The sequence below is a fragment of the Aquarana catesbeiana genome, linkage group LG07 (genome assembly GCF_042186555.1).
Source record: "Aquarana catesbeiana isolate 2022-GZ linkage group LG07, ASM4218655v1, whole genome shotgun sequence".
Lineage (NCBI taxonomy): Eukaryota > Metazoa > Chordata > Amphibia > Anura > Ranidae > Aquarana > Aquarana catesbeiana.
This window is the reverse complement of record NC_133330.1, coordinates 200,897,993-200,911,004: the sequence shown is the minus strand read 5'-3', so window position 1 is coordinate 200,911,004 and position 13,012 is coordinate 200,897,993. Positions and strand designations below refer to the sequence as shown.

At 43.3% G+C, this 13,012-nt stretch overlaps 1 long non-coding RNA gene across 1 annotated transcript in view; it reads right to left on the bottom strand.

The window, feature by feature from the left end:
- The window catches only part of LOC141102517 (uncharacterized), a 119,981-nt gene extending 107,453 nt beyond the window's left edge, over positions 1-12,528 (bottom strand). The window contains exons 1-2 of the long non-coding RNA XR_012235130.1: positions 12,462-12,528; positions 11,954-12,083 (exon numbers count right to left, since the gene is read on the bottom strand). This is a non-coding gene — a long non-coding RNA (uncharacterized lncRNA). The remainder of the gene's footprint in view (positions 1-11,953; positions 12,084-12,461) is intronic.
- Positions 12,529-13,012: the final 484 nt, after the last annotated feature.

Below are 13,012 nucleotides of genomic sequence, written 5' to 3'. Positions count from 1 at the left end.
CTGCAGGACTTGAAGTTCTCGACAGGCATCTCCCCCCAGGCTCTGGGGATCATTATCCCAGAGACCTGTTCTGCCATCATCCAGATCCTGCAGAAGGAGTATATTAAGGTAAGAATTTTATCCTTTAATATCACTACTCATGTAGTCAGTTAACAATGTATTTTATCAGCTCCATAGTAGTGCTTTACCCCAAACACCCCCTAAAATGTTTTGAAATGTGATTTGTGCTTTAAATTCAGGCAGAGTGCCAGAGGCTTTTTTTGGGGGGTCCCCAAATCATTTGGAACCCTCCCTCCCCGCCAACTGCTAAGTCAGCTGATACCAATTCTCTATCTATCTTCAATCATCTATCTGCTGACTTTGCCAAACCCATACACACTATACCCACCTCTTTTGTGGTCAGATTTATGGATGAATTCCCCAAAGCATGTAGTGCAAGGGCCTGCCTGTATACTTTCAAATGGTATTGTTTCAAGTTTCTGTATACTATTATTATCTTGATAGGTAATAGCAGAATGTCCAAATGTGCTCAAATGTGTACAATGTGTATGTATATCTTTGTATTATGACATTTCTTACCTGTCCAGTGGGCTGTCAATAGTGTAACTAAGGAGGGGCTGTTCAAAGTAATACACATTATTTAGGCATTCATCTCTCAATGAAGTGGAGAGGGTTACCTGTCCAAGAGTTCCCCCCCCCCCCCCAAAATGTTAGAAATGGCCCATGAGGGGGGGGAATCTGATAGGTGTACCTTATACTTTGGTCTTTAAAAACTCCCTCAAAAATCAGCTTTCCCTGTTTATGTGCAAAATGACTACATTTTTTTTTGTTTGACTCCACAGTTTCCTTCCACGCCACAGGAATGGCAGACTGTGGCCTCCCACTTTGCCCAGTGGTGGGACTTTCCTAACTGCGGAGGGGCAATTGATGGGAAACACATCCACATCGTCCCACCCCCCAACTCGGGGTCGTACTATTATAATTATAAGGGGTTCAATAGTATTGTGATGTTGCTGGTGGTGTCAGCTACTTATGAGTTCCTGTATGTGGACATGGGGAAGAATGGCCGGATGTCCGAAGGTGGAGTCATCACCCAGAAGGAGTTCTACAGGCGTCTCCAGAATGGCAGCTTGGAGTTGCCACCTCCAGAAGACAATGCGGAAGGACTCCCATTCGTCTTCATTGCAGATGAAGCGTTTGCGCTGGGGGACCATCTTATGCGGCCATTCCCGATGAGGACCCTCACCCCAGACCAGAGGGTTTTTAATTACCGGCCAGAAGAGTGGTGGAGAACACGTTTGGAATCATGGCCAGCCGGTTCCGCCTATTTCTTACACCCATACACATGGCGGAGTACAAACTGAATCATATTATCCTGGCGTGCTGTGTTCTACACAACTTTTTACGGCAACATTCTGCCAACTATGCTGGCTCAGTTGGGCCTGAGGCTGGACTTCAAAATGAAACAACCCTGACGGCGCTTGAAAGTGGCCGTGCTGGCTTGCCCCCCCTGAGTGCCCGTGATGTCCGGCTAAGATACCTAAAATTCTTTGCAGGTAGGGGGGCTATCAATATGCCAGACAATGTCTGAAACCTTTTTCAAATAAAAAAAACAAAATAACTACTCAAATATTTTGTTACATTTACTGCTTGTGTTTGTTTTAGCTGACAGAAATGTGATGAGTCCTGAAAATGGCATGATTGTGTAACCTTACAAAGCACTGGTGGGTGTTATTTACTAAAGGCAAAGACACTTTGCACTACAAGTGCACTTGAAACTGCACTTGTAGTGCAAAGTGGATTTGCCCTTAGGAAATAACACCCATTGTCACAGAATTCACCAATTAGAGCACCACAAAAGTGTTGGAGCGTTGAAACAATAATCCACACATTCTTGATTATCAATCTTTTTAATACCAGCACAATCACATGTGCATTTAGAAAAGGTTTTTAAAACAAACCAACATGTTTGTTGTATAACAATTTTTGGGGTCACATTAGAAAAAGTAGAAATGTCCATTTAAGATAAAACAGGCATGTTTAAAACCAACAAGAACGACACAAATCTTGAACTTACAAAGTTCACATTTGGTAGAACTTGAAGGCAATATCAGACATGAGTATTTACAAACTGTGTTTGATATTGCATTCAGATGGGGTGAAGTCACCCCAGGAAAAGCCAAATTTTGAAGATGCACACAAATTTACGAATGTCAACATGTGCTACCTGCCATCACGGGGGATCAAGGGACGTGTTTTGGGGGTGCACCCCCTTCCTCACAGCTACTTTATTATTGAGGAAGGGGTTGTACCCCCAAAACGCGTCTGTTGATTTCCCATGATGGCAGATAGCACTTGTTGACACACTGTGTGCATCTTCAAAATTTGGCTTTTCTCAAATTTGTCAAAAAATGTCAAAAATTTTTAGCACACAAAAAACAAAGGGATTTTGAGGGATTTTAAACTCTCCCTAAAACATCAATGATGTTCTTCATTTTTTGAATAACATCATTGATGGTTTTCTTGATGTTTTCCAAGTCCCTATTACACCTTATGATCTCCCCAATCAGGATCTGTGCACTTTCCGAGGTGAAAGGATCTGGATCCACAACATCACGATCACCTCAAAGATATAAACCAAAAAACACGATGTATTATAAATATGCCGGCATCCATCTCTTACCTGAGCCTGTGGTCGCAGACACTCACCTGTTGTGGTGCCAATTTCCACCACGTCTTCCTCCTCCTGTTCTGCTTGTTCTGGGTGGATTTCCCCTTCTTCCAGAGGTGGGGGGTCTCTGGTCTCCTCGGATGAGGGGTGTCCTCCGAGGTCTACTTAGCACACAGATATTTGATGGCAGAACTATAAATATGAAACATTGCTTGGAAGTGGGGTACAATTGTCTGTTTTGGCAGAGTTCCAAGATGTTGCATTTTTCTTGTCCTTTGTGAAGCTTCAATACTTACCTGTTTTGTACAAGCTTCACAGATAGAGACACCCCTATAGTATACACTGGAGCACCTGTGTGGGCCCCCTAATAAAAAGGGTGTTCTTGTGTCCCACACTAGTGCTCCAGCGTCCAGATGTGTAAACAGCTGCTGAGTGTCCTCTCCTTACACAGAATCTAGTTTGCATTTCATTCTAGTAACAAACCCATCTACACAACCAAATTAGTTTCACACAAGTAGGCCCTAAAAAATGTGGGCAAATGCATATGGCCAAAACAATGGTGTTTTATAGGCCAAAAGAAAAATGTTTGATACCAACGAATAATGTGCCAATGAACATGAAAGTTGACATTTTAAACTGGATAACAGTTAAGAAAAGCACATGGAGCAGCACGAACGTAATAAACATAAAAAGAATAGGAACACAGCACAACTACTTACTTTTTTGCAGCACTCCCCGGATCTTTCTGTACTGCTCGTGCTCTCTTAATTTCAGGTCCGACCACCGCTTCCTGAGCTGATCTTTTGATCGACGTACCCCGAAATTCTGGTGCAGACTTTTGACCACTTTCACCATGATCTTGGCCTCTCGGACATTGGGGTTGGGGTAAGGTCCATACTTCCCGTCATAGTCGGCCTTCTTCAGCATATCGACCATCTCCAACATCTCCCCAAAGGACATATTTGATGCCATAAATCGTCTCCTTCTGGATCGGGACGTTTCTGCCTCCGGGCTTTCCTCCTCCTCATTGGAGTAATTATCAGACACCTGCTCTGACTCCGCCATGTGCTCTTCCCCACTGCGACGAATGAGAAGGGGCGGGGAATAGACTAGAAAGAACGTCAGGGGTGGGCGGAGTTTCACGCATGCGCAGTGTCTATAAAGCGTAACACGCGTGCGTAGTACGTACAATCTGTGAGTGGAGGAAGGAGTAACGGAGACGCCGATCGTGATTGCGAAGGTAAGATTTGGGCCTATACTATATAACACTGGGCCTATACTGCTTCTAGATTGAGGCCTGTATTTGCACAAGTTTAGAAGACTTCAGGCTGACATTAGGGTTTGTCTTTTGTTGTGTCTTGCAGTGAAAATGGATATCTTGAAAGATAAGGACTTTATGCCAATCTTCATTGATATGTTCAGGGAGCTACCCTGTTTATGGGAGATAAACCACCCTGAATGTAAGAACCAAACAAAGAGGAAGGCAGCGCTGGATCAATTGCTGGAATTTGTGAAGACGGTGATCCCCACGGCAGACATCACCTATTTGAAGATCCTAATTGGTGGCCTGAGGAGCACTTGTCTAAGGGAGCACAAGAAGGTCCAGGATTCTCAGAGATCAGGAGCTGCAGCAGATGACATTTATGTCCCCAGGCTGTGGTACTATGACAGACTGCATTTTCTGGCAGGTCGGACTCATCCCAGGCCAGCACTCTCCAATCTTCCTTCCAGGCTTCCTTCCCCCCAAGCTGAGGCTTCTGAAGTCCAACCTGGGCCTTCCAGGCAGCAACATGTGGAGGAGCCCAGCTTGAGCCAGGTATAGCATTCCTCTAAATCTTTATGATTGTCCAATCAATGATGTTAACTAGATGTTAGTTTGGAGTACTAATTTATGATTGTGATTGATGATGCAAAAACTAAAACCATGTCCCTTTTTCATACACAGGGAAGTCTCAGCCAGGAGGTGGCCGGGCCAAGCAGGCTGCCTGATATCCAGGTCCCTCCCCTACACCTTCAAAGACAAAGTGGCAGGAAGAGGAGTAACCTGGAGGAGGCTGCCATAGGCCTCGTTTGGAAGGCTACAGAGGCCCTGAGAAGCCCCCACAGTGTGGAGGAGGACTTTGCTGGCATAACTGCTGGCAAAATTATGCAGATGGAGGAGGGCCAACGACTCCTGTGTGAGTCCTTAATTTTGGAAGCTCTCAATAAGGGGTTGAGGGGCCAAATAACATGTGCTACCTACATTTTTAATCTCACACATAGTCCCCCTCCTCCAGGTCCTACTACTCCTCCTCCTCCTCCTCCTCCAGGTCCTACTCCTCCTCCTGCCACATCTCCAACACCAGAGCCACAGCCGGGAAGGAAGCGTGGAAAGAAGACCAGAGAGTGATGACCCTGGGTCCAGTCTGATCTGACAAAATATGCAGGCTCTTGTAGTACCACAGCCTGGGGACATAGATGTCATCTGCTGCTTTCATGATCTCTGGGACTTCTGGACCAGACTGCACTCCCTTACATATGGCCACCAATTTTGCAGTAAAAGAATTGATGTCTGCCCTGGGGGTCCAAGGCTTCGCCAATTTCTGATGTTTCTCCAGCGTTGCCTCCCTCTTTGGTTCTGAGCCCTTAATAAAGGAATTTTTGTTTCAATTATACACACCTATGTGTGTTTTCCTTCAAAAAGGACAGTTTGTGAGGATTCAGGTACATTTCAAAAATACAATGTGAAATTAACAAGGGACACCAACACCAAGCAATCTCCTTGAGATTAAATAATACAAGATATCAATGGTGTTGTGGTAACTTGACACACAAAACACACACAAAAATATTATGGAGTAAAACTAAAAATAAAATAAAACAAAGATCAGCCTTGAAAAAAATACACCCCCCCCCCCCAAAAAAAAAAACAGCCTTGAAAAAAATAAAAAATAAAATAAAACAACAAAAAAGAAATTTGGCCAGATGTGACAAATCAAAATATATTGAGGGAATCATGATAAATAATAAAGAAAGAAGTTTTGAGAAGTCTGTGTGAATATGAGCAGCAAAACTACTTCATTCTTCTCACATTATAAAGAAGAACAGAGTGCGCTGTATTAAACCATTTTTGCAGCGTGACGAAAGTGCTCTATCCATTCCGAATGCTAATTTTACCAGACCGAGCTGTTCAGTCTCGGAATTTCTTCTGAGCATGCGTGGCACTTTGTGCGTCGGAATTGTCCACAAACGGTCGGAATTGACGCGATCGGATTTTGTTGTCGGAAAATTTTATAGCCTGCTCTCAAACTTTGTGTGTCGGAAACTCCGATGGAAAATGTCCAATGGAGCCCACACACGGTCGGAATTTCCGACAACACGCTCCGATCGCACATTTTCCGTCGGAAAATCCGACCGTGTGTACGGGGCATTAGACTATTGTGTTCTGATCCATCACATATAACTCAGATTAAAAAAACATCGAACTAAAGGCTGTAATGTATCAATATAGGTAAAAAGCCAAGGGGGTGAGTACTTTTGCAAGGCACTGTACTTTACTACTGTTTTGTATTTAATACATTTTGTATATTTTTATACGCTTGTTATTCCTTTTTCTGATTAACATCCTTTGCCCATAAAATCCTCCGGGGCACCCTCTTTTGCAATTTTCTCTTGTTTACTTAGTGCGGCAGTAGTTATGTGGTTTATATAATACTTTAGCATAAACAGTATTTGAATAAGGCTTTGGAAACAATAGGGAGTGACAGAGTGGTTACAACACAGTCACTATTGTGACTTTTATGAGCCTGTGTCCTATGGTTCTGAGAGGCTTTATTAGCCATTTAGGAGGCTTGCGCATGTTAAATAATTGTTTAACATTACCATCTAAATAGCAACATATGAGCTGTAGGTACTAAGCTACAAAAATGGCTGTATGTATATTTCATAGCTGCATTGTTACGTTTTTGTTCTTTCTGCAGCCCCAGGCATAATGCAATATACTTTTGTATAGCACAACTCCCTCTAGATTTGGTACTATTTATCCTAGATGCACATGACAGTGCAGGAGCACAACTGGAAGATTTTTCTGTTCCAGAAGTCGATTTGTGCAAAAGACATACCTCCTGAGACCCAGTCTGTAAATATGGGCACTTATTGAACCTACAAGATGCACAGAGAGTGCCACCCAACCAAGAAGCCTCAGAAGTTGAATCCAGTATAGTTTCTTCCAATGTTACATTACATAGGATGTTTTTTTTTTTCTGTGAAAAGACATTTGTGTCTATAACCTACGCACTCTAAAAAGTTCTCTTAAGCAGGCCATAGATGGTTTGAATCTCGGGCAGTTCAGTGGGGACCAGCTGAGACTGGAACCATGTATGGGAAGGCTGATTGTACCCAAGTTGATCAACTTGGGTACAACCAGCCTGCCGTATATTTTATGCCATTTATTATAGCCGCTAGCAATAATCACTGTGTTCTCCCAGCCGGCCCCTGCACTGGGAGAACACAATAGCTCTGCGGGAGGGTTCCTCCATCAACACTGGCTGTGTTGATGGGGAAATCTAGCGATCTTCTTTCCCGCCACCATGAACGTCTATGGTCAGCTTTAGGCTAGCCATACATGATATAAGTATGAGGCCAAACCTAAACAACACTTTCAATTAGTATCCAATCACACAGGCGCTTGCACTACATCAGGGGTAGGCAACCTTGGCCCTCCAGCTGTGGTGAAACTACAAATCCCATCATCCCTCTGCCTCTAGGAGTCCTGCTTGTGATTGTTAGGGTCTTGCAATGTCTCATGGGACTTGTAGTTTCAAAACATCTGGAGGGCCAAGGTTGCCTACCCCTGCACTATGTAGTTATAGGCAACTCTAAGGGAAATTGTATAATGTATGACCAGCTTAAATCAGCTAGAGTAAAAATGAAACTAAAATGAGCATGGAGAGGTTGTAAGTGTGTAACTGGGGCTAAATCATTTAAAGTGGTATTAAAGGTTTAGCTTTAAAAAAATAAAAATACCAAGCATGTTATACTTACCTGCTCTGTGCAGTGATTTTGCACAGAACAGCCCCGATCCACTTCTTCTGGGGTCCCCGCCAGAGCTCCTTGCTCCTCCTCCTTGACCAGTGACCCCAATAGCAAGCCACTTGCTATGGGGGCACTTGTGCGTGTTCACTCCTAAGCCATTCTCTATGTGTCCATAAGACACATAGAGCCGTTGCTCGGCCCCGCTCCCTGGTCTGTGCTCACTGGCTATGATTGACAGCAGTGGGAGCCAATGGCTCCCACTGCTGTCTCAGCCAGTGAGGAGAGGGAGTCCCGGGACAGCCGAGGCTCCCGTGCGAGGGAGCTCAGGTAAGAATTAGGGGGGCTGTGGGGGGAGCAGCACACAGAAGGTTTTTTATCTTCATGCAAAGCATGAAGGTAAAAAACCTTCGGCCTTTACAACCAATTTATTACACAAACAGGAAGGAAGCACAAAGGAACACACAAAACACAATAAATTAATAAAACGAAACAGGATGATATGGTAGCATATGAAGAGTTGTGATCTGATTACAAGAGGTGTCTGAAAAAGAACTTTATGGCTTTTAGCTGCAGATTTTAAAAGATTGGAGAACAAAACTTTTGAAAGCATGTTGATGTATAAATACTTATATGAGACTTTAGTGATTGGGTTTAGAGATACAATAAAAGTATGTAGGATTTTATATAACTAGTTTAATAACTTTAAATAAAATTGGCCCAAAGCATTGTATTTTCTCTTTAACTTCTCTGTCCAGCCACCAGGACGTCCAAGTATGAGGGGGAATAATACGTAACTTGCTTCCCTTACCCCCATGTAACAGGGCTGGTGTTTGATGACTGGTCGAACAGGTACCCAGCACTGACAAGTGAGGGCAGGGGGAGAATTCTGATCCAAGTTGTAACTTGTAACATACACAGGATTAAGGATTAAGACGTTTTGCTCTTGGAGGGCGAGTGGACCAGTAGGGAAATGAAGAATATGTAAATATTAGGTAAATATTAGGTTGTTGTGGAGGCAGCCATTAAAATGAACCTGTTGGTTTGCCCTGCATGAGGAAATAACAGGTTCACATTAAAGTACCCCTTAAAGAGGAACGTCACTACCCCCCCGGTCCCTTTATGATGCTAACTTCACCTACTGGCCGCTGTGCTTCCCTGCTTTTGCAACCAAATGGGATATGTGAAGGTAAGAATGATTGTGGGAGGTAGAGCAGTACTAAAAGAAAATTGTAAAAAAAAAAAAAAAAAAAAGGCATTACGGAGGGGGGAGGAATACCAGAGGTAAAAGTAGTTCCTTGGAGCGAAGGTGTGCTTTAAAGCTTTACCTTACTAATTTCTAAAACAAATTTAACCCCTAAAATTGCACAGCTGCCTTATGGAGTGAGGGAAGTATCTTTGCCAAAAGCTAACACTCCTGCATCTCACTGCACCAAGATTTCAGAACCAGAATCTCCTACTTTGTTGTCAGTGTATGCCTATGTCACTGTATGTATGTCAGTTAGTGTATATATGTCAGTGTACGCCCCCTTTCACATGGGCAGTGTTTGTTCAGTCTCAGCGGGGGATCATAAACTGACATTTTGGATTTTCTATTTGTTCTGATTTTTCCTACATGGAAAAAATGTACCTAAGTGGACTTGCATACACCTATATGCGCCCACTTCTGGTCCATCAGTAAAAGCAGTCCTGAACACAATCTTTTTAAGTTCGGTTTTGATTAACCTGAACAGATCCAGATGTAGGTAGATATAGTTGTACGCAAGTGTGCTTACATCTGCCCACCCATAGGGATGCATTGCTGACTGTTTTGATCTGTGTAATCATTTATTAAAAACTTGTCAGCATGCCTGTGTGCCATAAATAAAGGTCCGAAATAAAAAAGGCAAAATGTAAAGAGAAACAGAAATAAAAAATATAAATATTAAAAATGTAGCTTCAAAATTATTTTGAACGTAGCATGCATGCAAACTAACTAATATGTAGTGCTGGGACAAGGTCATTTAAAATCTAGGGCAAAGATGCCAACACTCAAATACATGCACGCATTGGAAGGCGGAGCAAGTCAAAACTCAGGAGTTGGTGCAAAGAGAGTGATTGGTGTTATGAGGTGCAACCTATCTACTCTATTTTAGGGGCATTTTCACCGGAATGCCATGCAAATTGGGTGCAAGCACTGACACTTTCAGTGCTGTGCTCCAACGGAATTCTAAAGTGTCTTCGATACCCTTTATAAATTCCTCAGTGTGCTTTGTGGTGCACTTCATAAAATGCAACCTGCTGTTTTTTTGTGTATTGGGGTATGCTGCTGCCCTGGGACTATCTGTAAGTGCAAAGATGTTCTTAAAGGGCCCCAATAATAGCCAGCAGAAGAACAGCTCGAAGGACTGTGCCTCCTGTAATAAATATTCTTTCGCCTTTGTTTCCCTGGCCCCTCTGCTACCATCCTTCTTTTCTTTTGGACAGTGCATACCTAGTCGGTCTAGGACTAGCATTGCCTCTATAAATGTGCTCCGGCAGTATACTTCCAGCACTTGGTAGATTCAACTTTACTACTGCTCAATGCTGCACATGAGGTGGCCTTACTACTGTCAAATCTCATTTTATGCCTAGACCTTACTGTATGCTAAATTGCATTATTACCATGGTTAATCCATTTTATGCTTGCCTAGTTATCAACTATATTAGGTGACAATATATTGAGTTTGCCTTTACCACCTAGTTTGGTGCCTGTTTTCTTTGATATAGTACTACTAAGTATTACTTTCAGTGATTTCTTGTCATTTTGTATGTTTGTACACTCAACCTAGTGTGTCAGAGGGGCTGAGGTTCTTGAAAAGGTGAAGGCAAAGCGCAGAGGACCCCTCCTAGCTAGTAGCTCCTACTAGGGTAGCGCTACACACAATTTTATTTTAGAGACTGAGAACGTCATATCAGTGTAAAGAGCCTCATATGGACAACACTATACTGACCACTATACTGTCCACTACACTATACTGTCCACTACACTGACCACTATACTATACTGACCACTACACTATACTGACCACTACACTATACTGTCCACTATACTGACCTCTACACTGTCCACTACACTATACTGACCACTATACTGTCCACTATACTGCACTGACCCACTTTACTGTCCACTACACTATCCTGCCTACAGTATTCCTATACTGACAACTACACTGCATGACTCTAGCTGCTCTTCTACTCACTCTCTCTCTCTCTGGCTGGCTGCTCCCTCTTCCCAGACCGTGCCCCCCCCCCCCCCCGGGGCCAGCAACACGACTCTCATCACGAGGGAGTCTCACCTTTTCTTCTTTGTTTTCCATCAGTCTGGAGGGGAGCAGGAGGAGGAGACAGCAGCGGCTCACAATCTCGAATTTTTGTGTCCCCCGCGCTCCACCATGTTCAGTCTCCGGCGCCTTGTGATTGGGCGTATGGGGTCATGTGCGGCGGCGGGGCTGGTCTGTTAACGCTTGCGCTTGCTCCTGGAGTTCTGCCTCCACACATGACCCCATTCACCCAATCACAGGGTGCCGGAGACTGAACATGTGCAGAGGCGGGACTCCAGGATGTACCGCGATCGTGAACAGGCCAGCCCCGCCGCCGCACATGACCCTATACGGCCAATCACAGGGCGCCGGAGACTGAACATGGCGGCCAGAGCGTGGGGACACAGGGCAGTGAATTTAGGAGGAGGCAGCCAGTAGTCACACACTGGCGCGGAATTTCGCCCCCCTAAATGTTGCGCCCGGGGCCATGGCCCCCTTCCGCACCCCCACGCTACGCCACTGATTAGGCCTCATTCACATGGGTATATTGATCAATACACCCATGCAGAGGGCTGTGTTTACATGGCCAGGGAGGCACACATGGTCCTCTGCACGGGTGTACTGATCAATTCACTCGTGTGAATGAGGTTTTAGTTCCAAAGCAGTGACATCACTTGCAGACAATCTGCCCCAGAGCTAGTGTGTGTGGCCCATGAATCAGGAAAAGCTGTCTGCTGGAGTCATATCCTCAGGTTTATAAAAGATGCTTTTAAATCCAGGCCATAGTTATCAATTATGGTTTTCAGTTTTACACGCTATATTTAAAATGAAATGTTTTTAACACATTGCACTAAATCTGTTTTTATTTAGACAGCAGCATAATTTGGAATATAAATGCAGTATATTTTATGCTGTTTATATGTCTTACGTGTATAAAGCTATAACTAAATATTAAATGAAAAAATAAATGTTCAGTGTGAACTCTGCTTACCGCAATATATTTTCAGCAGACAAGAACACTGTTCAGAGTTGGGATGCATCTCCTGGACTTGTTTGGATGATCATTGGTATGTATTAACACAGTCTTTTCTCAGTCCCCCTTTTATTTATACAGTGCCCAGCTGCAAGACAGGACACATTTATATATTTAAATTCTTCTTATCACTTAGGCACCAGCAATAAAACAAAGAATACCCCAGACCAACACAAAAGCACTTCTTAAGCAAAGCGTTTTTATCGTGCTCTAAAGAGATGTGAACAATGATGACATTTCATGGATGCTCCTCTATTCTTTTACTAAGCATGTTACATGAATTTTACTGTAAATATTAAAATCCATATGTGCTGGTGGATGGCATTTGCCATTATATGCAGCCTTATCCTTACACAGGCTTAAATGTGGGTACCTCTTTATAATTAATTCAACCAATTTCAGCAAAACTTCAACAGCATTTGTCACAAATAAACAATTCTCATATGCAAGGTTACAATAAACTCACTGGTAAATGTGGCTTCAGCTATCCATCCTGTCTCGCACACATTCCTATGCTGGGATTTGACCAAAAGAATATGTAAATAGGGCAGGATGAGACAGGCAAGCTGCAATGCTACAAGGACCTTTGCCTAATCAGAATGCTTCGGAATTCAAACAGAGGGGGCAGCAGGCCTGCAATCTAAACCTGACAGTATTTTTTTATTCTTTTATTGGTTTTCAAATAAAGATATACAAAGGAAAACAGAAAGAATAAGTACAAGAAATACCCAAATATTCTGAAAATAGTGATACTGAAACAGAATGGGCTCTATACATATTAAAGTTATTAAAGAATCGAAGAACAGGAATGACATCTTTATAATCAGGTAAGGACATTGAAATAAGCATCAAAATGAGAGCTACCTCTAAACAGGTTACATTAAAGCTGTCTCTGTATGATGGAAGCATGGCTGAAGCTCATTCTCAATAACCGCAGTATTATCTATATTGTGAACAGGTGCAGCCTGCTGTCTCCACTGCAGGTGGTGCTCAACCACAGCGGCAATGTAGAGGGAG